The sequence below is a fragment of the Mesoplodon densirostris genome, chromosome 12 (genome assembly GCF_025265405.1).
Source record: "Mesoplodon densirostris isolate mMesDen1 chromosome 12, mMesDen1 primary haplotype, whole genome shotgun sequence".
Lineage (NCBI taxonomy): Eukaryota > Metazoa > Chordata > Mammalia > Artiodactyla > Ziphiidae > Mesoplodon > Mesoplodon densirostris.
Genome location: NC_082672.1, coordinates 35,644,182 through 35,670,022, shown reverse-complemented (window position 1 = coordinate 35,670,022; position 25,841 = coordinate 35,644,182).

Sequence of the window (25,841 nt, the reverse complement as noted above, 5' to 3'; positions counted from 1 at the left end):
GGCATTTCTACAAGAATGAAATAACAGATGTGAAAGTGTTTGTAATAGTTCTCTATTACTATATAACCATACTGCCACAAACCTAGAGGCTTAAAACAACCCAAATTTTTTATCTCAAATTCTCCAGGGTGAAGTGTCTGGGCATAGCTTAACTGGATCCACTGCTCAGGGTCTCATAAAACTGTAATCAAGGTGCTGTTCATGATGCTGTTCTCATTTGGAGCTCAGGGTTCTCTTCCAAGCTTAGTCATTGATGAGAGAATTCAGCTCCTTGCAGTTGTAGGACTGAGGTACCCATTTTCTTTGTAGCTATTGGCTGGTGATCAAAAGCCACTCGAAGTTCCTTGCCATGTGGCTCCCATAGTCAGTTCATAGCACAGAAGTTTGCTTTCTTCTAAGTGAGTAGGAGTGTATTTGCTGATGCTTCTTATCTCTTTTATGAGCTCACTCAATTAGGTCAAGCTCACTGAGGATAATCTCCATTTGAGATTGATCAGTCAACTAGTTAATAACCTAATCATAAGAGTGATACCCCATCATATTCACCCACACTCATGACCCATGACTATACAAGGTCATGGGTCATTGGGGATTAGCCTAGAATTCTGCCTGTTGTATGTAACATATCATAACACCCACTCCCCACATATAAAACAAGTTTTTATAAAAAGTGCAACTTGGTTTAATCTTTTGGCACACCAGATCTTGACTGGTTCAGTCTGGGTACCACTATAGAACAATATTACCTTAAGGATTTCTCCAATTCCTGAATTTTTTGCTTTCTTCATTCATCTCTGTCATTCATTTAGCAAATATTAGTTGACCATCCACTATATGCTATTCACAATGCTAGGCATTGGTGTCATAGTAAGATAGGCATAGTCTCAACCTTCATGGAGCTTATAGTTAGTCCTGAGAGAATAAAACAAATAAAAAAACAAACAAAAAACAAATAAGTAAACAAATAGATACAATCTTTGCAGATTATGGTAAGAGCTTTCAGTCATTAAAGGGATTTTAGCAGAAAAGTCACATTATTCAGATGGCATTTTTAGAAAATGACACTGAACATTCTTGAGATTAATGTTTATTGAGATTGACTGGACCCATTCATGAAATGAGAATTTGGGATTATTTACCCCAAATAAACATAAATATGTTGGCCTTAGGGAGAACTCAAGACTCTTTCATAAGCCTACCTTAAATTCCACTCACAATGAAGAATAACTCTAGTCTAATTTTATTCAAGCCTCAGAGCACTGAGCTTGGGCCACAGTCCTAGTAAGGGGATTAAGATGTGTCTGCCCCAGTCTAGTCACTCAAGTCCCTTCTTTAATCTCTGTATATTTTTGCCAGTAAATGTGATCTCAATTAGAATTTTCTCCAACTGGAATGGCTCATCATTTAGGATTAGTTTGGCTGCATATAACATAATATTGACTTAAACAAGAAATACATTTATTTCTATCTTGTTTTTAAAAAAGCCAGAAGATATGTGTTCCAGGGCTGATATGGAGCTCCATGATATCATAGACCCAGGTTTCATCAACTTCAGCTCATGCCTTCCACCTCATGGTCCAAGGGAATGAGGCAAATTCTCTGGTAATTGGTACAAGGGAACAGCCAGTTGAAAAGAAGGAGGCATGAAGAAGAAATGGGCAAAGAGCACATGTCAGCTGATCATGAAAGAAGGTTTTTGAGAAGCTGTAAAAACAAACAAACAAACCAAAAAACCTTCTGCTTACATATCATTCACCTCAATTGCATGCCATACCTAGATGCAGGGAAGATTAGAAAATGGAGCCCTTTTTCCAGGCAGTCATATTTCCAAATAAAATCCAGGGTTTCCATTACAGGAAGAAAAGGGAAATGAAAACCAGAGTAGGCAACTAGCAGTCTCCGCCATGTGGTCTAAGCCAAGACATGAATTTGAGTGGAATAGGCAAAGTCCTCTGCTTTGGGCCAGTTTTATTTTGGGCCACTCAGGCTAACTCAGTCTAGACAAAAGTGGTGCTCTACCTGGGCCAGCCCCATCAACTAGCACTCTCAATATAGAATTTGAAGTTGAAGCCCCAACTAGGACTGGTAGAACAACTTTTTATGTAAAAAAAAAATAGAGCAATTGAAAGTCTTGATGTATTAGTCAGGATTCTATCACATATAAGTGACAGAAACCCACCTCAAACTAGCTTAAGCAAAAGGGGAAGTTTTATTGGAAAGATATTTGTCTAATGTTCAGAACTTAGAAAAATACCAAACAACCTAGACTTTGGAAGAATAAGGGTTGAACTTGTCTCAGGAATAAACCAGATACTGGGGGACTCTTCTGTATATGATAATATTCTCAAGACATTCTCCCTACTTCTCACCTCTATTTTAGGGGGTAGCAATTAGCTTTATTTTCCTGAGTTTCTCATTATGGTCAATATGTAGAATGCCTCCTGACTATTCAGTCACATCCTACAGTTTCTGACTAGAGAGGAGATAGAAAGAGATTAAATTCCTGGAAAGAGACTCTGATTTGCCCAGTTTGGGAAATATTCCCATCCATGGACCAATCAATCTCAGCCCCCAAGTGAACCAGGTAGATGAAAACAGGAATGAATGGGTGCTTTACATGAAGAAGGAGGAAAGCAACTGAGCAAATAAACTCAACAAAGGTCTGCTGGACTTGGAGCTGATATACTAAAGTTTTGGAAGTCCTGAACATCAGTTCAGGCAAAAAGAGGCCAAAAGAGAATAGATGTTTCTGAGAGGCAAAAAAGAGAATAGATGTTTCTGTATATAATATAGAATTTTAATATTTCTTCAGGAGTAAATCAAGAGTAAGACCTATTTAAGGGACTTTTCATTTCTCTGTGGGAACAAAGGGTGTTCTTGATTAAGAGAAGAAGTTCATTTTGCTTAGATTTATAGAAAGAAAACAGTTTTCAGACACTTTATATTTCTGGCCTCATATAACTGAGATAAATTAGATAAATCAGGCTTTTATCAGGTGTATGTTGCATAACTGGCTAGTTCTTCCACCCAGCTGCATAAGAAAAACCAAGGAAGGGATCTTCCTTGAGTTCCTCTCCCAGCCAACCCAAAAAAATGTAGAGGGAGGGAATACAACCAGCTCTGCCCTATGCCTTGGGCCAAACATTTTCTTGGTTTTTGTGCTTTCTTCCTGATTGTTGCTTGATGGTATGCTTTCCTTGACTCAGAGTGCGACATTCAGAATTCAGATTTAAACTTTGGAGTAGAAGCAAAGAAAACAAGTAGGTCTTCTGCTGGACTTCATCACTTAGGACCAATTAACCAAGTCAAAAGAATTAGAGTTTGGTCTAGGCTAGCTCAGCCACTGAAGCTTTCCATGGGAGTTTGGAATCAACATCAGATAGCAATAAAGTGTCCCTATGTTTGTTTGTTTCTGTGCTTGGTTTTTCATTTGTTTGTTTTTGTTTTTGTTTTGTGAGTATGGTTATCTGTTAAGAATAGAATCAAAGTACTTGGGATGCTCTGTCACGGCTAACCTTATCTCTTTCCATAAAAGTTGCAGTTCACACATATGTATATTATGCACACTCACACACTCATATACCTTTTTACAACTATATGTATGCATACATATGGGATTCTGATATACTAATATAGTAAAGTTCTAAACTAGACATTTAATTCCTTTTTACTAAGGAGCTTATGAGAGCCCTTTAGCCAGTGTAGATGAGAATATACAGTATATGTACTGCTTCAATCTGGAATCCTCTTATATTCTCTTCTACAGCTGTGATAGTTTTTATCAGGCCACCTACATTGGGATTTGTGTTTTTCTTATTTAAAAGCCCTCATTACTATTTTCAGAGTATCTTTTTTTTTATATCTACATGCTCAAATTTTACTACCAGTTGATTTCTATGGAGAGTTGATTCTTCTAATTTGTTCCATAAAATACTTTCAGCCTGTTTTACTTCTTAACCTTGAAATGCTCCCTCTCTCCCTCCCTCTCTCTCTCTCTCTCCCCTCTCTCTCTCTGTCTGTTTCTTTTTTGGATGTATGAATGGATGGCTCGTGGATGGATAAGAAGAAAGGGAGGAAAGGAGGGAGAGAGAAAGAGAGAGACAGAAAGAAAGAAAGAAAGAAAGAAAGAAAGAAAGAAAGAAAGAAAGGAAGGAAGGAAGGGAGGGAGGGAGGGAAGAAGGAAGGAAGGGAACAAAGACAATAACAAAGAAAGAGAAAGTTCTCAGAGAGCACTGGTATTATGTTCCAAAGACATTGGTAAGAAGGATTATCTCCAGATGGGTTGATAACAACTTTGATATTGACTAAAACATGAATATCATATATGACATGTCCTATGTCAACACTGACTACAGCATTTGTATTTAACAATTTCACATACACCACCGTACAGGTTAAACATAGTTAATACTCAGTTTCCTTCTCCATTGGTTGAGGATAAACACAAAGGTGATAGATTCACTGGAGCCCCAGCAGTGGCAAAAAGAGGCTCAGAAAAAAGAGACTGAGGCTGCTGAGTACAAACTTCACAGCCTCACTGCTTGGCCTTTTCAGGGCCTTAGGAATGAGTCGGGGAAAGGCTTTGCAGGACCTAGGAGTGAATTTAATGGTCCATTTGGCACTTTGAAATCAGGGAATCAGTAAGAGATGGCATCTCCCTTAACTTCCATTGTTTCATGGTGGCCTGGGTCATGTCAGAGAGCCTAACATAGTCAGAACAAGTTAGCTATTGCCCTCCCATTTAGAAGTCTTCTTGACCTGAAAATGTCAATGAGCCTGTGATATGTGTTAACCTTGGAAAACCTCTTCTCTTTATTACATCATTATTACTTGTGCCAACTTGTAAGTATAATTAGAATGTAAGAAAAATGAGTTTGAATTAAATTGAAGGCAGACAATAGTTACTATTCTTAAAAAAAATGGACAAACTAGTGTCTAATCTAATTACATATAAACTGTGTCGTTATGACACAAGAAGTAGAGCAAACAGATGTGGAAAATGCCACCTGCTATCTGTTAAAGCACCAACTCCTATGAGGGACTAAAATTTAAATGTAAATTTGAACCAATTCAAATTTTATTCCTAAAATGTTATCACTCCCATTTCCTGCATTTTGATATGTGCAGGGCTGGGGACACAGTGTTCTGCCCAGAGCGCCTTGGATCCCCATTACCTGCCCTCTGCCAGTTTCCTGTCTGTACCTCAAACTCTTTTGGAAACTGCCTAAGGCCAACTGGAGCTGCTTTTTGCCCACAGACTTGGAGCAAAGGAGCCGAAGGTGCCTGAGAGCTTATGTACCTCTCACAGCCCCAGCCCTTGGCCATTTACTTACCGACACAGAACTGTGAAGGCCTAGCTCTTTCCCCTTCCAGTCAGAACATATGCCGCTGTGAATTTCACCTTCCAGAGAATTTGACATTCCCCCAGATCAGGCTAAGGCCCCTCCCTGGCTTCTTTTGCTTCCCTGTCCTGCTAGCCTGACTCTCTTCCCAGTGTCTCCTGAGCACTTCCTGTACAAATCACATGGCTGGGGCTGCTATACTTCTGAGAAACCTAGCCTAAGACAATATGCTGTCTTGAATAGAAGAGAAAATGATAAACATGGAGACGGTCTGTCAGAAACTGCACAGGCCTCCAAGTTCACCCACAGAACCGTCCTTCATAGAAATGCCATCTGTTAGACGTGTCACTCCAAAAAAAAAGGGTTGAAATCCCTCCACAAATTAAGCCTGGTTGAGGAATCTTTTTACATATTCAGTCTTTGTGCCTCAGAAGAGAGAAATCAAGTTAGTGTCCATATGAGCTTAAAGATTCTTACATCAATTGAATTTTTGAAATTTTGAAGAGAGAGAAATGTATCACAATCTACTTATCTTTTAAAATTATTAATGGGAATGTTGAATTATATGGATTTATTCTGAAAATAATTAAATTGCCACTTCAGTTACTTTCTAGAGAAAGGTGAAAAACAGAGGAGGAAAAGAGCAGAGTACAGGGAATGCAGACAAGGAGACACAGTGAGAAACAAAACTTACAATTCTGACTATGCTTAGAGAGTGCTTCTTGGGGACCAATTATCATTTGCATATGCACACACATTTGTATGTGTACACAGACACACATATACATATACCTATACGCATGTGTGTGTGTAGGTACATATTTATCCTCCTAACAATTCTATGATTGGGCACTATTATCATCTTCATACTTCAAATGGGAAAACTGTAACTCTGAGATGTGAAGTTATTGGTCCAAGGTCATTGCTCAGTATATGGCAGAGCTGAGGTCTGGTCCCAGGCAATCTGGCTCCAATGTCTGTACTTTAATCTGCTATGCTGTACTACCTGTCCTGGGAGAGAGTGAGAGAAGTAAGTAGAAAGTGGCAGAGACAGAAAAGGAAAAATGGAAAGTTAATTAAACATGTAAAAATTGACCCATACATAAAGGATTGGGCAGAAAGGTATCAACAGAGAGAAACACACACACACATCCCACAGAGGCAATGGGAAATTGATATAAAAAGATTCATACTGTAACACAATCACAGAGAGGGATCCATACACACAAAAAAGGCATACAGACTTTATAAAGACAGACCAATATACAAACCAAGGTGGGAAAAGGCATACATATAAATAAGCAGGACTCAGGAAGAATGGGACGGACCAGCTAAAGGGGACTGGGAACTGGAATTCAGGCAGACAGACCTTTACCTATTGCAGGAATGGCTTTGTTGGCGTGATTTGAAGGGAATCATCCATCTTCCTGGATAGAGAGAGGAGAAGAACTGACATTAACTATCCTAAAAAGGAAAATTAAGTCCAAGATTCAGAATATCCATTATCTACTGCTGTGTTAAAAATGACTCTGAAACTTAATGGCTTAAACAATAACCATGTTGTTATATGTCATCATTTTGTGAGTCAGGAATTTGCATACACTCAGCTGAGCAATTGTTTTGCTCCACAGGGTGCTGACTCACTGGTTTTCACCTGGTGCTGTGCTGGGCTGTGCTGGGTTGTGCTGGAAGGTCTAAGGTAGCTTCACTGTCACTCTTAACATCTTGCCACAGTCAATGGGAGGGCTGGGCTCAGCTAGACCTCTCTGTCCCTCTCCTTGTATTCGCAGGCTTTGCCATGTGGTCTCTCCAGCAGTGTAGTCTGACTTCTTATTTTGTGGTCTGGGGCTTCAGGAAACCAAAGCAGAAGCTGCTAGCCTCCTAAAAACAAGGTCTAGAATGGCCATAGTCTCTCTCACTGAACTCTATTAGTCAAAATAACCTCATGCCAGCCCAGATTCAAGAAGAGGGCAAATACACCCTATCTTGTGATAGAAGGAGTGTCAAAAAATTTGTGGCTGTCATTCATCTGTCACACCATCCAAGCAGAAACAGGCTAGTAATGCACAGGTGTCAGAGAAACCAGCAAAAGCTCAAGCCTTGGACATTTTGCAGAAGGAAGTGTCATGGGAAGCTAGAGTTTAAGAACAGAAAATGTCTCTGAGGCAAACTGAGGGTTGGATAATTATGAGAAAAGAAAGAAAAAGAAAGAAAGAAAATGACAGACTATGTGGTTGCAGTTCCATACTTCATTTAGAACTAACTAAACTTGCTGCATTTCTTGGCCCAAAAGGTTGTCTTCAGGTCCTAAATCACATGTTTACATTGTGCATATTGGCTTGACTTCCTACATAGCTTTCTCGTTCAGACTCTACAGCCATATTTTTAAGATTGTCAGTTCCGGTGTGTTTCATTGTCCTTTGTATTTCTGATACATCTTCATTCTGTAAATATATCTGGGCACATGTGATTCATTACTAGTACATAGCACCATCACGAGAAGACACACACAGAGGAAGGAGTGGATACGTGCCTGGTAATAAGACTGACCGATAAGTAATTAAATGAGCAGAATTTTCTTCTTCCAAGGCAAAAACAGAATAGTTTGAAATAAAGTAATTGATGTGGGCAAAGTACTCACTCTGGTGTCAAGTATAAATCTACCATACCATTTGAAAGGTGACTTGTTTATTCTATATTTAATATGAAGTGAGTACTACTTATTTTCTAGGATTGTTGGGATTATTCAAGAAAATGTATATTATGTGGATAGCACATAATAGTCATTCAACAAATTATAGCAATCATTATGAATATCACAATTCTTAATATCATAAAGCAAGTAGAGAACTAGAATAAAAGAATAAAACTCATAGGTGCAGCCCTAGGATCTGGTTGAACCTCTTTGCCTCTAGAACCTTAATTTCTAAGTATTTTATTTATTTTATGTGTGTAACTCACATAATTACACAGATATTATGTGAATAGTCTATATGTATAACTCATATGATTATGTATTGTATTAAATCAGAAAATACATGTTACATTGTAGTTTTTACCAAAATTTATTTTTAGAAATATCGTTCATTCTACTGTAAATTTGATCTGAGTTGACTAATTATGTTCGCTTATCCTCTTCATGAACATGAAAATTTAGAAGACATTATTGTTAATGATTTAAAATCTTTAAATCTTTGTAATAGATTTAAAAGTGACTTTTTATGACCACAATGACTGCTTGGTGTTATTTCTTAATTTTTCCTAGTGTATTTAAAAGTAATACACTTGAAGAATGCATGTAGTACTGCAAAAGAAAGTTCCAAATATGTTAGCTGTCTTCTAATATAGAAGAGAATTTAAAATAGGTCCCCATATCTATTATATAGGTTCCCTTAGTCTGGCAGTTCCTATTTTCTTTATTAACAGAATCTGGTCATCAGGTCATAACATATTATTTGTTTCCTCCTCTCTGTACCCTCCAGTTAGAATTAATCTCTCCTTCATTCTCCCTTCTTTGTAAGGGGGGTCATGTTGTGTTTTCTTAAGAACTATTTTGACAACTTAATTTGATGCTTTATTTAAAGTTGTTTGTGTTTTTGCCTGCCTTCCCCACTTGGTAATGAATTCATGAAAGATAGAAGACCCTTAACCTATGTTCAAAATACAAACCAAAACACAAATCAAAAGACTTTGTATATAAAAGTTATTCAGTAAAAGAGATTAAATTTGCTAACACATACAAATAAACCAATCATGTACTTCATTAACCAGCCAAAACCAGATGATAATATAAAACAATAAATACTGACTTTTTATAGCAACAGAAATACTTTTTTATGATGGACTATTTAAAACACATATCCTTACTAAAGTATTTCTGACTAGTTTTTTTTTTGTTTGTTTGTTTTTTTCAGTACGCGGGCCTCTCACTGTTGTGGCTTCTCCCATTGTGGAGCACAGGCTCCGGACACGCAGGCTCCAGACGCACAGACTCAGCGGCCATGGCTCACAGGCCCAGCCACTCCACGGCATGTGGGATCTTCCCAGACCGGGGCACAAACACGTGTACCCCGCATCAGCAGGCGGACCCTCAACCACTGCGCCACCAGGGAAGCCCTCTGACTAGTTTTAATCCAAAAATATATCATCTAGTGTCTTGAAACAGAATTGCAACTAGTATAATTTCTAGAGTTTAGACAAGAGTTACTCCAAGTGTAGTCTGAAGACCAGCAATAACATCATGACCTCAGAACTTGTCAGAAATACAAAGTATCTGACTTGACCACGGATCTACTTAATCAGAATCTCTGTATGCAGGAATCAGGAATCTGTGTACAAATTCACTGGATGATTTTGAGGCATGCTAAAGTATGAGAGATACTGTTCTAAGTACTTATTAAAACAAAACAAACAAATAAAAACACCTCTAACCTGAAAGAGAATTAGAGGGTATTATAATCTAGCCCTTTACTTATTTGTTGGATGAGAAATTGAGGCCAAGAAGGGATACGGTAATTGCCTAGATGGTGGAACCAAGACCACAATCAGAACTTTTGATTCCAGACCAGTGTTTTATTATTTTTTTCACAGTAACCTCCCTAAAAAAAATCATTTTCTCTTAAAACAAAACACATAGTCTTTGGGATAATACTACATGGAATTTGAATCAATGCTAGGTAGAATTTGGGATACAAAATATATTCATCCTTTGTTACAAATTGTCAAGTTAACCAAAAGTTATTAAATAAAGAGAAGCATGGAAAGGTTGTATTCCTTTTTTACATATATACATCTTTATTGGAGTATAATTGCTTCACAATGCTGTGTTAGTTTCTATTGTACAACAAAGTGAATCAGCCATATGCATACATATATCCCCATATCCCTCCCTCTTGCATCTCCCTCCCACCCTCCCTATCCCACCCCTCTAGGTCATCGCAAAGCACCGAGCTGATCTCCCTGTGCTATGCTGTTGCTTCCCACTAGCTATCTATATTACATTTGGTAGTGTATATATGTCCATGCCACTCTCTCACTTCATCCCAGCTTCCCCTTCTCCACCACCCATGTCCTCAAGTCCATTCTCCATGTCTGCGTCTTTATTCCTGCCCTGCCACTAGGTTCATCAGTACCGTTTTTTTTTTTAGATTCCCTATATATGTGTTAGCATACGGTATTTGTTTTTCTCTTTCTGACTTACTTCACTCTGTATGACAGTCTCTAGGTCCATCCACCTCACTACAAATAATTCAATTTTGTTTCTTTTTATGACTGAGTAATATTCCATTGTATATATGTGCCACATCTTCTTTATCCATTCATCTGTTGATGGACATTTAGGTTGGTTCCGTGTCCTGGCTATTGTAAATAGTGCTGCAATGAACATTATGATATATGTCTCTTTTTGAATTATGGTTTTCTCAGGGTATGGAATCTGGCATTGTGTGACCTTTCTATTCATTCTATCACTGAGCAATAAACAATTAGGCACTTGCATGTGCTCTCACAGTTACAAATGAGGGAAATTTCACTCCAGATGTGCAACTCCATCATGATGTAGCCCTTCCTCCCAATGACGGATTTAGGAAGAGCCAATATTTATGTCTTGTTTCTGACCTTAGAGGGAAAACATTTGTTCTTTTTTTTTTTTTTTTTTTTGTGGTACATGGGCTTCTCACTGTTGTGGCCTCTCCACAGGCACAGGCTCCCAACGCACAGGCTCCGCAGCCATGGCTCACGGGCCCAGCCGCTCCACAGCATGTGGGATCTTCCTGGACCGGGGCACGAACCTGTGTCCCCTGCATTGGCAGGCGGACTCTCAACCACTGTGCCACCAGGGAAGCCCAAACATTTGTTCTTTTACCATTAAGTATTATGTCAGCTGTAGGTTTTCGTGGATTTCCTTTTCAGGCTCTGGGAGTATGCTTGTGTTATTTCTTTGCTGAGTATTTTTATCAGGAATAGATGTCGAATTTTGTCAAGTGCTTTTTCCATTTGTTGAGATGTTTTCGATATGATTTTTCTTTTTTATCTTGTAATTTAGTGAATACATTGATTTATTTTCTGTTAAACCAGTTTTATATTCCTGGGATAAAGCCTCCTTGATTATGATGTATTACCCATTTAATATATTTAGGGGCTCAATTTGCTAAAATTTTGTTTGGATTTTTTGTATAGATGCTTATGAGGCATATTGATGAGTGTTTTTTCTTATTTGTTTGTTTTGTTTAGCTTCTTGGAATGCCTTGCCTGGTTTTGGTATCATTTTAATGCACAAGTTGGAAAATATTCCTTACTCATTAATTTTTGGAATAGTCTGTGTAGAATTAATGTTGCTTTTCCCTCACCAGGTAAGCAAGATGAGGCTGGAATTATCTTTGTGGGAAGTGTTATAACTACAATCTATCTCTTTAACAGATACAGAGGTATTCAAATTTATTCCTGCTTGAGTGAGCTTTGGTGATTAATGTCTTTCAATTTAAAAATTTCCTCCCTTCTTCATGGCCTGGAAACTGCTCCCCCCCAGCCCTTTGGGGTTACTTTGTCCCCAGGCTCAGCCCCCAAGTGTCCCTGCATGGCATATGGTGTCTACTCCCAAGCTGTGAGTATACGTGGCCAATAAACATCTGCCAATCTCCTCTGTCCATTGTTGAGTGCCATGTGTTTGGCTACCTCATACTATTTAGAGTGAAGGATACTGTTGAACAGTATCCAAAGCAGCCTTCAGTCTAGGGCTAATGTAGTCCCACTAAGGTGATACTCTTCTGAGAATTCTTTCTGATGAACTCTGTGTTGTATGGTCTTTACGTGTTTGTTGATATGAACATGAACAATTCCCAACCCTGAGTGATTTCTAGGAATTATTCTGCCTACTCCTTCATGGAGGTTCTTTCTATGTTCCTCAGATAGTTTTTCTCTTATTTATATGTAGGTCATTTCTCAGCTAAAGACTCAAGAGATCCCTCTGAAAACCTCTGGAACTCTTTTTGCACAGTTTATTTCTCTTCAGAAATTTCACCAGCAAATTCTAGCCAACTCAGCCCCCCAAACTCTTACTTTTTTTCTCTTCAATTTTGCAAGACACTTAGGCTGTTCAGGTTCCTATAACTGTATTGCAGCATGAAAACTGTCTCTGGGCAATAACCTGGTAAAAACATAAGTCTTGCACTGCTTATTTCCCTTCTCCCAGGGGTTATAGTCCTGTGCTATTTGCTATCCAATGTCCAAAAACTTACATTTCCTGTGTGTCTCTTTTTGTAGTTGTTTAAGACAATAGATGTGGGTAAAATCTGGTCTCTATTAGTTCATCTTGACTAGAAGAGGAACTTCTAGTTAAAAATTTTAAAGTGTATTCTTAAACAAATAATTATGTGCTCATAAACTTTTAAAAACATAAATAAAAGCTAATTTCCCCTTTTAAAATTCTGAGAATTTATAGACACATAAAGGACTTCTTAGCTTTTAAACATTTACTTAGAAACTCTGAAAACTATTCATTTTCACCAAGATGTATGTGATATTACATTTGCAAACACAACAACTGACAGGGGATCTATCTCCAAATGTACAAACAGCTTATGTAGCTCAATATCAAAAGAAACAAACAACCCAATCAAAAAATGGGTGGAAGATCTAAATAGACATTTTTCCAAAGAAGACATACAGATGGTTAAAAAGCACATGAAAAGATGTTCAACATCACTAATTATTAGAGAAATGTAAATCAAAACTGCAATGAGGTATCACCTCACACTGGTCAGAATGGCCATCATCAAAAAATCTACTAAGAATAAATAAATGTATGGAGAAAAGGGAACCCTCTGACAGTGTTGGTGGGAATGTAAACTAGTACAGCCACTATGGATAACAGTATGAGGTTCCTAAAAAACTAAAAATAGAACTACCATATGATCCAGCAATGCCTCTCCTTGGCATATATCTGGAGAAAACCATAATTCGAAAAGACACATACATCCCAACGTTCACTACAGCATTATTTACAATAGCCAGGACATGGAAGCAACCTAAATGTCCATCAACAGAGGAATGGAAGAAGATGTGGTACATGTATACAATGGACTATTACTCAGCCATAAAAAAACAAAATAATGCCATTAGCAGCAACATGGATGGACCCTAGAGATTGTCATACTGAGTGAAGTAAGTCAGACAGAGAAAGACGAGTATCATATGATATCGCTTATATGTGGAATCTAAAAAAAGGCTACAAATGAATGTATCTACATAACAGAAATAGAATGGCAGATGTAGAAAATAAACTTATGGTTACCAGGGGGTAAGGCGGGGGAGGGATAAATTGGAAGATTGGGATTGACACATACACACTACTACATATAAAATAGAAAACTAATAAGGACCTACTGTATAGCACAGGGAACTCTACTCAATACTTTGTAATGGCCTGTATGGGGAAAGAAGCGAAAAAAGATTGGATATATGTATATGTATAACAGATTCACTTTGCTGTACACCTGAAACTAATATAACATTGTAAATCAACTATACCTTTATAAAAATTTGTTTTAAAAAAGATGTATGTGATATTTCTTGGCAGTGTTTCCTTTTTCTCAATTCTGACTTGCAGCTCTTTGTCATCATATATCTCTAGATTAAAAAACAGATACAGAAGAACAGACAAAGAGCAATGCTACAAATGGAAACTAAGAAAATGATATTCAAGACATATACCTCTCCTTAAAAAATTCCTCATAGGGAAATCAAAACTCTTGAGTGCTTTCACAAAATTAGTACAAAATAATGACAAGAAAATAAGGGTCCAATCCAAGAGATTAGAAAAAAGAATATAGTAAATGAAAATAAGATACAGAGGAAAGGAATTAATAAAGATAAAAGTTGGAACTTTTATCTTAGTTAAAAGAAATTCAAGGCAGAATTGGAAAGCAGAAGAAGAGCATGAACAAACACGGCGAACTGAGCTGGCATAGATGGCTTCCCTCTGACTATAAAGAAAATTCTGAATGAAATATTTTTTAAATAGCTTAACACAACTCTCAGCTTGAAAGGAATACAAGAAGACTCCAGGAGCCATAAACATAGAACTAAAGCAATAGTAGAGAGGGAAGTTGAAGCTACGTCTTTGCCCATGGAGTATTCAACGAGATATATCATAGGGGCTGGGATTAGAAGGCAAAGAGGAAGATTGAAGTGTGACAAAGTGTTGCACAATGGAAAATTTTAACACCTTTCTCCCAGAAACTGACAGTTAATGCATAGTTACTGATAGTTAATGTTAAAACATTTTTTAAAGAAGTGAGCAACAACATTAATAATTTAGACAACAATTAGGGAATGCACATTCTTTTTAAGCTCTAATAAGACATTTTCAAAGGTTGATTAGGCTTCAGACAACAAAGTATTCTCAACAAATGCCCCCAAAATGAATAACATATACCACATTCCATAACTACTCTGCTACAAAATGAAAAACCAATCATGTATACCCTAAAAAATAAACAAAAAAATCAAAATCATAGTAGCAAATATCTGGACATTTAAGCGAGCACAATTCTAGATAAGTCATGAGTCAAAGAAGAAATAATAACGGACAGTATTTATTATTAAGTCATGAATTACAACTAGACTCCCATATAGCAAACCTTGTGCAATCAAAACAGTTTTCAGAGGAAAATGTATAGGCTTAAAATGTATATATTACAAAACAAGAAAAACTAAGAATTAATGAGCCAGTCATCCTTCCAAGAACAGAAAAATAATAACAGGATAAGTCCGAGAAATAGATAAGGAGAATAATACAACTAAGATCAAATATCTATTAATATAAGAAACAAAGATACAAACCAGAGAATCAAATTATTCAAAAAATTATTTTTTGATAAAACTAATAAAATAGAAAAATATATAACAAGTTTGATGGAAGAGAGAGAGGACAAGAGGGAAAAAGGGAGAGAAGGGATTGGAGAGAGAAAGAAAGAAAGAGAGAGGGAAGGAGTTATGCTGGTAAATCAGCTCTCTCTGGGGTGGAGGTAGGCGCTAATTTGTAAGATTTCTGATTTCCATAGTTTAAATATTCCCACTATTTCTGATTTTAATCTACAGACATGATGTCACTGTGCACATGTTGGGAAGAGATACACAGAGTTGGCTCTGGGAAGCTGGTACAATCCAGCTCCAGCACACCACTGGAGAGAAGTCACAAACAAACAATATTAGAATTGAAAAACAGAGCACAATGTACTAAAGATTTAAAACATTAAAAAAGAATATCCTGAATAATTCTGTCAACCTAAGTGAAAATGTGGACAATTTCTTCGAGAACTAAAACTTACCAAATCTACCCAAAAGGAAACTAGACTAGAATTAGGTCATTAAGATAGTGAATTAATATTGATAGTTTCAAATTCACCCACTACTTAAGAAAATAAAATGAAACAAACAAGTTGGCCCATGAGATTTTATAAATAAATTTTACCAAATACTTAAAGCAGTAGTTTTTAAAGTGGAGCTCTCAGAACATAAGCATCAGCATCACCTGAGAACTTGTTAGAACTGCCAATTCTCAAGTTCCACTTCATGCCCACTAAATTAGCAATCCTGGGTATGAGCCGATGAATCTGTACACGATGCAGGCTGAAGTTTGAGAATTTTGTTTCAAGGAAAAGATCAACCTAAAATTATACAAACTATTTTAGAGGACAGTAAAAACAGAAATTCCTCTCTAGTGATTTCATTTTATAAAGCCAATAAAGCCTTCACTCCAAAATCAGATATAAACACTACAAGAAAGAAAAATTATAAGCTAATGTCACATGGGATAAAAACTCTCTAAACAAACTATTAACAAATGGAATCCACCAATGTTTGTGTGTGTTTGTTTCTGTGTGTGCCTTGACTAAGTTGAGAATATGAGGAAATCTGTTACTCTATTTGCCACACTGATGAATTAAAGGAGAAAAGTACCGTATGATGATCTCTATAGGTACAGAATGTATTTTTGATAAGTTTAAATATCCACTCATGATAATAATAATTAACTCTTAGCAAAGTAGAAATAGAAAATTTTTAACCTGATAAGAATTATCTATTAAAAATATTCAATAAACATAATAGTTTGATAAAATTATAGATTTTTAAAAATTAGGAACAAGATAAAAATACCTGCTATTGCCACTTCTACTCAGCTTTGTATTGGAGATCCTATCTATGCAGTAAAATAATAAAAGAAATAAAAGGATATGGATTAGAAAGAAAGAAAGCTCATTCTTTTTTTTTTTTTTTTTTTTTTTTTTTTGCTGTACGCGGGCCTCTCACTGCTGTGGCCTCTCCCGTTGCGGAGCACAGGCTCCGGACACACAGGCCCCGCGGCCATGGCTCGCGGGCCCAGCCGCCCCGCGGCATGTGGGATCCTCCGGGATCGGGGCACGAACCCGTGTCCCCTGCATCGGCAGGCGGACTCTCAACCACTGCGCCACCAGGGAGGCCCTAAAGCTCATTCTTTTTAAGTGATGTTATTGTAAATACAAAAATTCAGGATACTTTATAGACAAATTAATTAATAAAGTTCAACAAGGGTGCTAAATATGAGATCACTATACAAAAATCAATAGGATTCCTCTGCAATAACAAATTTTCTCATTTACAATAACTTAAAAAACTTTAACTCACTTAGGAATAAATCTAACACAATAAGCCAGATATACAACCCTAATGATTTAGTGATATAAACACTAAATAGATGGAAAGGATAGAGTGTTTTTGAAAAGGATGAAAATATTTAAAGATATCATTTCTTTCCAAATTAGGTTGCCAGAGTTATCAAATTAAAATAGAAAATAATTAAACTTCAATTCCAAATAAATAATTTTAAAAACTCTTTTGTAGAAGTATGTCCCAAATATTGTATGGGATGCACTCGCACCAAAAAAATTATCACATATATATAATAATTATACAAATATATATATTTGTTGATTATTTGAAGTTCAAATTTAACTTGGCATCTTGGATTTTATTGGGTAACCCTATGCTATTGATCCAGTATAATACAAACAACCCCAACAGGTTTTTTATGGAATTTAGAAATAATCCTAAAAATCATATGGAAGAGTAAAACATGTGATATATAAATATGAAAATGGCTTTTCCAAGAATAATGGGTAATATAAAGAAAACCTATATTACCCCTGTGTTTCTCCTTTACTCTCACATTACTATAAGACTCACAATACTTCTGACATCAGCTATGGGGGGCTTTCCACACACCAAGAAATTCTGTGACACCAACTGGGTGTCCTACAATTTAACTCAATTCTGACACTATCTACTAAGAGATAGCATCTTACGCCACAGGTTAAAGGCTCAGTCTCACAAGGCTGCCCCCATCCTCAGAGGCCAATAGCAAGTCTAGGGTACAGGTTGTTACCTGTACTTCTGACTGATCAGCTGTAAATTGGAGTTCCCATAACCACCTCCTCAGGTTCAATTAATTTTCTACAGCTGTTCACAGAATTCAGTAAAACAGTTTACTTACTGTTTACCAAGTTATTATAAAAGAATATGACAAAGAATACAGATGAACAGCCAGATGGAAGAGATGCATAAGGAAAGGTATGTGGGAAGGATTGTGGGGTTTCCAAGCCCTCTCGGGGCACACCACTCTCCCAGCACCTCCACTTTGTTTAGCATCCCGGAAGTTCCTTGAACCTGGTACCTTTGGGATTTTTATGGAGGCTTCATCATGTAGATGCGATTATCATCGACTCAGTTCCAGCCCCTCTCCCCTTCTTGGAAGATAGAAGGGGAGGCTGAAAATTCTAAACTTCTAATCATGTCTTGGTCTTTCCAGTGACCAGCCCACATTGAGGAGTCCACCAAGAGTCACTGCATTAGAATAAAAGACACTGCTATCACCCAGGAAATTCCAAGGGATTTAGGAACTCTGTGTCAGGAATAGGATCAAACACCAAATATTAGACAAAAGGACACTCCTAGTTCTTTTATCACTTAGGAAGTTCTAAGAATTTTAGGAGATTTGTGCCAGGAACCTGGGGCAGATATATACATGTGTATATATATATATACTCATATATATATATATATAATTTTTTTCTATTGTCTCACAGGCAGGTTTCTGCTTTAGACCTATGGTTAAAGAGATTAAAGAAATACTTAAAGAGACATTTTTAAGAAGCCTAACACAAAACAAGGGAGTGTCTTTCCCAAAGATAAACTCAGCTTTTCACCCAGAACTCATACACCTCAGCCCTGATTATACCTGCGTTGGCCTATTCCTTCCTGCTAGGTGGCAAGGCCAGGGGAAAGGAGACCCTCCACATCACTGGTCATTATTTTCATTCATTTTCTTCTCTTTCCTTCAGGGACTCAAAGAGTGCATTTGATTTGAGGCAATGAAAAAGCAAGACAACTATTATCATTTGAAAATGAGTCATGACAGCTATTTCACCTCAAGAACCACATTCCAGGCATGATCTGATCTTAGCCTCATCCTGGGATAGATCCAGCATCTCAAGAGAAAGTAGACCAGATCAGTGAATGGTGTTGGTAAGATCAATGTAGGATTCTATCCTGGTTGATAGATGCAACTGAGTAACAGGAAATTTAGAGAAAAAGCACACTTACATAAAAATGTTATCATGAGTAGAACTTGTATCACTTAGACTTTTAGGTGCAAGAAACAAAAGTCAACCCAGCCTAACAAGCACAGAGGAATATATTGGAGGATTGAAGAACATGGGACATCTTTACACAACCTCAGAGTCAGTCATGGAAAAGTCAAAAGCCAAGGTTTCTATGGGGAAAATGAAAAGGAAAGGACAGTCACAGCCAGATGGAGTTGATCCACTCCAACTGCTTTTTCTACCTTTTCCCACATTCCACATGAGCTTCAAATTCCAAGGAGAGGAAAGGATCTGATTGGTATAGCTTGGGTCACATGTCCATCCCTTGGCCATGGGAAATAGGGACATCTTGATTGATAGTTCCGTGGTTGCACCCAATAGTGAAGGAGTAGTTTTCCCAATGTAAGTTCAGGGTACCATTTCAAAAGAAGGGGAAGTGGATTTTTGGCAGCCTTATACAATAGGCATGACTGAATAACACAGGTTTTGAGAAATGTACCAATGTAGAACAGTATTGTGATTACAAGTAGAATCTTGGTGCAAGACCATGATTTTTTTAGCAAGAGAAAGGATTTTCTCAAGATCAGTCATTCTAGGAAGTGGTTAATGCTAGAGGAGGAAATGAGATAGGCCTCTGTCTGGAAGAGGAAGGGTCTTTCTTCACTCTCTGGAGCTGCAGGCATCGTGCTGATGCCAAGATGTTATCTTAGAACTACCCCTGCCTGTGGTGGCTTCTGGGAATCTCTGTGTGCTGTGAGAGGTGCAGTAGCGACAATGAAGAAGGATAAGCTACTTTCTGAAGCTTCCTGTATCCATGACAGTGGTTGTGGAGTCCTTCCGTTTCATGGACAGTACCCCTGAGTGAGTGGTGCATAATTGGTGCATGGTAAAAAACCAAAAAACAAAACAACCCCCCCAAAAAAACTGCCCTCCCCAACAACAAAACAAAAAACCCAGTTATTTGCACTGCAGGAGTTTCTTCTTTGCTTAAGATCAGGATGGGGTTTCCTCAATGGTGACCAATAGATGGTCTGTGGCCAACAGAGTAACACTCAAGAGAATCAGCAGCAGCAACATAGCATAGAAGCCAGATGAGAATGCTGGAGTGAAAGAAACAGCTTAGTCCAAAGCAAGCATTTAGTGAAAATCCATGTAACCATATCTTGCATAATGAGATTCATATAAAAAGACAAAGAGGAAGCTAGAAACACATACATATATATGTAATACATATAAATGTGTACATTTATGTATGTATAATAAACACAACGCATATTTCACTTAGGAAATAACTGCTCTAATATTTCCAACAGTTTTCATTCCCCTCTTAATTTATGGTATTTTTGATGTACAGAAACTTGTCATTTTTATGGTATCAAATACCTTCCTTTTCCACTGTAATTTCTTCCATTTCTTTTATGCTTGGAAAGTGCTTTTCTGCAAAATGCCAGTGTTGTGGTATCTATAGTTCACTTTAAAGAACTTGAGCATAGACAGTGTGCTACAATGTATGTGCTATTTGGCTTAAGCTACTTGTTATGTGTAGCTATTTGCCCTAATTAGAATTTCCCATCCAAACGGTGATCAGCTAGCACTCAGTCAGAAAGGCCACACTCCAAATAACCCAAGCTAGCTTCAGCTAGCTTGTCTCTAATCACCACCAGAACTTTTGCTAATCGATATACAAATGGTAGAAAAGGATTTTCGTTGGGGAGATGAGTTCTTATTGGTGAAGCTAATGGCATTTGAGATATGTATGTTGGATAAAAAATTTCAGAGACACTTCCTACCCTTTCTTAAATAGTATGTAAGAATTTAGGGAGCCCTATATCCTGTTTGCTTAGGGATGACACCAAGACTTGATCCCTGAGATGTTTTGCCTACTTTCTAATAAAAATTGGATAAATGGCTGCTTGTGGGGAAAAATTTGGTCTGAGACTTGCTTTCTCTATAATCTGATAGAGAGGTTGTGATGAAATAGTTAACCTTCACTTACCTCTAACCCTTGGAGGTTACCATTCTTTAACAAAAAAAACCCAAGAGTTAGGCCAACTCACAAGAACCAGTTAAATATCCACCTGTGTTTTCTTCTAATTTATTTCATGGTTTTATCTTTTATATCTAACTCTTGATCCATCCAGAGTTTTTCATCTCAAATGGCTACAGGACTGGAGCCACTTGTCTAAATGCGTGAGGCAAGCTGGCATAAAATGGGAGGCAGGGGCTTCCCTGGTGGCGCAGTGGTTGCGAGTCTGCCTGCCGACGCAGGGGACACGGGTTCGTGCCATGGTCCGGGAAAATCCCACATGCCGTGGAGCAGCTGGGCCCGTGAGCCATGGCTGCCGAGCCTGCGCGTCCGGAGCCTGTGCTCCGCAACAGGAGAGGCCACAACAGTGAGAGGCCTGCGTACCGCAAATAAATAAATAAATAAATAAATAAAAAATAAAAATGGGAGGCAGGAAGAACTGTGCCCAATTGCTGAGCACCAGGGGGGCCACCACCCCTCTGCTCCTGCCAACTGCTGCCATCTGGGAATGTGGGTCCAGCACTGCTCTATCTTCCGATTTACTTTTTCTTCCCAAGCTGTTTTTTTTTCAACTTTTATATTTTGATGTACATTTTTCTGATTTTTAAAATACAATGCAACAGACAGTATACATTTGTGACCCAATTATGGTACAAGGGTGGCCAGCTTGCAATCTTTGCTTTACAGTATAAGAGGTGGAGAGTAGATATTTTTTCCTCCAAGTATGCAAGTTTTCCCCAAAACTGTTTCATGAAAACACACAGCCTTTCTTGTTAAGATCTTATTCTTCCTTCATCAAACACTGTACACTTGTTTACTAGCAGATGTCAATTATTTCCTGCACATTTGGGTAAATTTAAGACTAACTTTTCCATCTCCAACAACGTCCTTTCAGATTTTGATTTGAAATTTTAATTTCAAAGTAAATCCTCATTAATTTGAAATTTTAAATAATATTAATAAAATAAATAATACTTATTTTACAATTTTAATAAAATATTAATTTTTATAATCTATTTTATATCTAAATATTTGACTTAAGTTTTTTCTAGTTCTAAGAATTTTATAATTTATTCTTTTAGATTTTCTAAATGTATAACTGAATAAGTGGGCATCATTTTCTGGGCTATCAAACATTTTATATAACATGGAGAGTTTCCATTTATTGAAAGTTTAAAGAGCTCAACATTAAAACTGTCATGACTTGGAACTCTTTTTTGAACTAATTCCATGATTATTGGATATATGTTTTGTGATTCTTATCACTTTTTACTTTCCTAAAAAAGTATTTTATTTTTTAAGCCTTTTATTGATATCAGCTATGTGCCTCTGTTCTATGAGCTTTGGGCAGTAAAGACATACAAGGCCCCTATTCTCAAGGAACTTACATTCTCAGAAGCAAAAACAGATAATAAACCAAGAAATAAAATTTTCAAATATCATGTAACAAAAAATGCTTTGGTGATATTAAGAATGTGATATGATAGAGAACGGCAGGCTGAGGGACGGTTGGAGAATTATGAGTAGTCAGAAAAAAACTTCTCTGAGGAAGTGACATTTAAGGCAAAGACATCATTGACAAGAAAGAACCACCAAAGATCCAGGGGAAGAAGTTTGTCTTAGTCCATCTGGGCTGCTATACCAAAATACCACTGACTGGTTAGCTTATAAAGAACTGAAACTTACTACTCACAGTTCTGGAGGTTATAAGTCCAAGATCAGGGTGCCAGCATGATTGGGTGAGAGCTCTCTACCAGGATGCAGACGTCTCCTTGCAGCCTCACAGGTGGAAGGGCTAGGGAGCTCTGTAGGGTCTCTTTTATAGAACACTAATCCCATTCATGAGGGCTCCACCCTCACAACCTAATCTCCTCCCAAAGGCCCCACCCACTAATATCATCACCTTTATGAATTTAGGATTTCAACATGAGTTTTGGGGAGACACAGTTACTCAGACCATAGCAAGATTTTATGTAGAAGGCACAGTTAGTCCAAAGTGTAAGAAAAATTTCTGTGTGTACAAAAAATTAGTATGTTCCAAGTTATTCATGTCACTGGAATTTTCAAATTTATTAGTATAGTGTTTTCAAATGATGTTAACTTCTTCCATTATATATGACTGTTTTTCTTTCTTATTCTTAATAATAATGCTTATTTATATTTTACATCTTTTCTTAATAAAATTTGTCCAAATTTATCTATTATATTGTGCATTTATTTTTAAATCAAACAAAACTTTTGGATTATTGATTCTACTTTGATTTTTATATCTAGGATTTTATTTCTCTATTCTTGTGTCCTTTTAAAAATTCTTGGTTTTGTTCTTTATTTTTAGTAATAAAACATTTTAAGTTTTTGAAATTTTCTCTGAAGTTAGTTTTGCCCATGTTCAAAAAATGCTAATACATTGTGTTCTTGTTATTCTTGTTTTAAGATTGTCTCAAATTATAATACTGATTTTATTGTTGATCCAAGATTTAGAGACTTTACTTGGAACTTTGAAATGAATTTTTTCCCATTTAATACTTTGTTATTAATATCTAATTTAACTACATTGTTTATCAGAAAAATATGGCCCAATAAACTTCTGAGAAATTTATTGAAATATTCTTTGCAGTCTAAGTATATGAGTTTTTTTTTTTCTCTTTCTCTGTTTGGTAATTATTACATGGACACTTGAATATAAGGTATATCTTCCTTATAGATATAAAGTTTATTGTATATCCATTGATTCAGCCTTAAACTATCATGCGGTTTCTCCTTGTCATTATCTTTTTTTTTACTATGTACTCCGTCAAAGGTTGAAAGGTGTATCAGTTGTGCAAAACAGATTTTTTTCACACTTGCCTTATATTTCTAACAGTTTAGAAGGATTGTGAAAGTGTGAGAGCCAGAAATATGAAAGTTTGTAGCTAGACTATGGGATTGTTTGTTGCCAGCACTAGGAACTGAATCATGTATCAGGTTGTTTCTTGTTGCAAATACTACAAGAAAACCTAACTCAAACTGACAAACAATATAGGGGCTGTATATGAGCTCACATAATTGAGAAGTTCAGAGAAAAGACAGCTTTTCAATGTGCTTCAATGAGGCCTCTGCCTTTCTCTAAGTCTTGCTGTCCTGCATCTATCAGTTTCATCTTCAGCCAGTTTTCCTCAGGGTAACAATACGGATGAGGCAGTTAAAGGTGTGACACCTGCGCTTGATACCATCCAAAGGAGGAGAGGGTCTGTATTCCAAAACTCTCTGTAAAAGTCCCAGAATTTCACATCCTCCACTTACAAGAATGAAGTAATATTTCCTAGAATCTCATGGACACCTATGGATATCAGGGACAATGGGAAGAACAAAAGGGGAAAACTCAGTTCTAGTCAGAGTTGTAGCACATTCCTTGCCTGTTGATGCCCAGCCTCACATTGGCACTTGTATATTCTGCTTTATATCTAAGGGAGCTGGAAAAGTTATTTTCCAGAATCCACTGACCACTGGTTTCCTGCATGGTTCTTTCGATGGAACATACTTATATGAAAATAGAAGGAGGGGGAGGGAGAATGTGACTCTTTTCTTGTTCCTGGCTCTGGCAGTAGTGGGGTTGGCGACTGCTGGTCGCCATGAGTTCCTGGATTCCTGTAGGCTCAGTGAGCATATGGGTCCTGGCTTCCTACTGCAGCAATTCATACAGAAGTGCTCTATAGCAGCGTATGGGGGTATATGAATAGGCTCCTGGGAACATCAATAAACCCTTTGCTCCACCAACCTTAGGAGAGTTAGTGAATTTCTGCAGTTACTGATTTCAGGGTATCCTCATCTTCCCTCTTTTGGTCCTCCAGTTTCATAATACTTTTAATGCAGTTCACTGCATTAAATTCCCTTTGTTTGAAATACTTAAAGTGGTGTCTGTTTTCCAAACAGGACCCTGATACACCACAGTGAAAAATATTTCAAGTTTCTAGGTTATAGTTGTATTAAACTGATCATTGATAGACATATAATTCAATAAATAAATAAATAAGAATTCAAATATGCATGATTATAAAACCATTTAACATTGATTTCCTAACCTAACCATTTGGAGGCAAATGTGGCATTGCCAAACATATTTGCTGCCCATAAGACTGTAAGCTATTTCCTTTATGTAATAGGGCGCACTGTTTAAGTGTCAGGTTGCCTCTTCCGCTGTGGAGCACAGGCTCCGGACGCGCAGGTTCAGCGGCCATGGCTCACGTGCCCAGCTGCTCCACGGCATGTGGGATTTTCCCGGACCAGGGCACGAACCCGTGTCCCCTGCATCTGCAGGCGGACTCGCAACCACTGCGCCACCAGGGAAGCCCTAAGTGTCAGTTTTATTAAAATAATAATCTAGCTTTAAATTAATAAATGATTCTGCCAATAAATAAAATAGAGCATTTATTCAATACAATGCTCAATGAGGTCATGTCTAATGAAACAAGCATGGACTTTGGAAATAATATAATAGCTAATATTGTCAATATAAAACATCTAAAAATCAATACATACATCATGTACAGATACAATCAGGGTTAGGAAAGGCGTGCTTGCCTTTACAAACTATAAAATCTGACTCAGTGACTGTTTCGTGTTGGGCTACTTCCCAGGCATACAATTGTCGTAACTCAGTTGTAACTTCCACGGCTGCTGTAGAAGCACTAAGAATGAGCCAAAGAGAGAGAACTGATTATCACATTAGGTAAAGGATGAGCACTAGCAAAACTGTCTAGTCTACTACTATTTACAAAGGAATTCTAGTAGAAAAGTACATATTTTTGATAACTGAAGAGCATGTCAAATGGTAGGACAGAGAGCAAGCTATATATC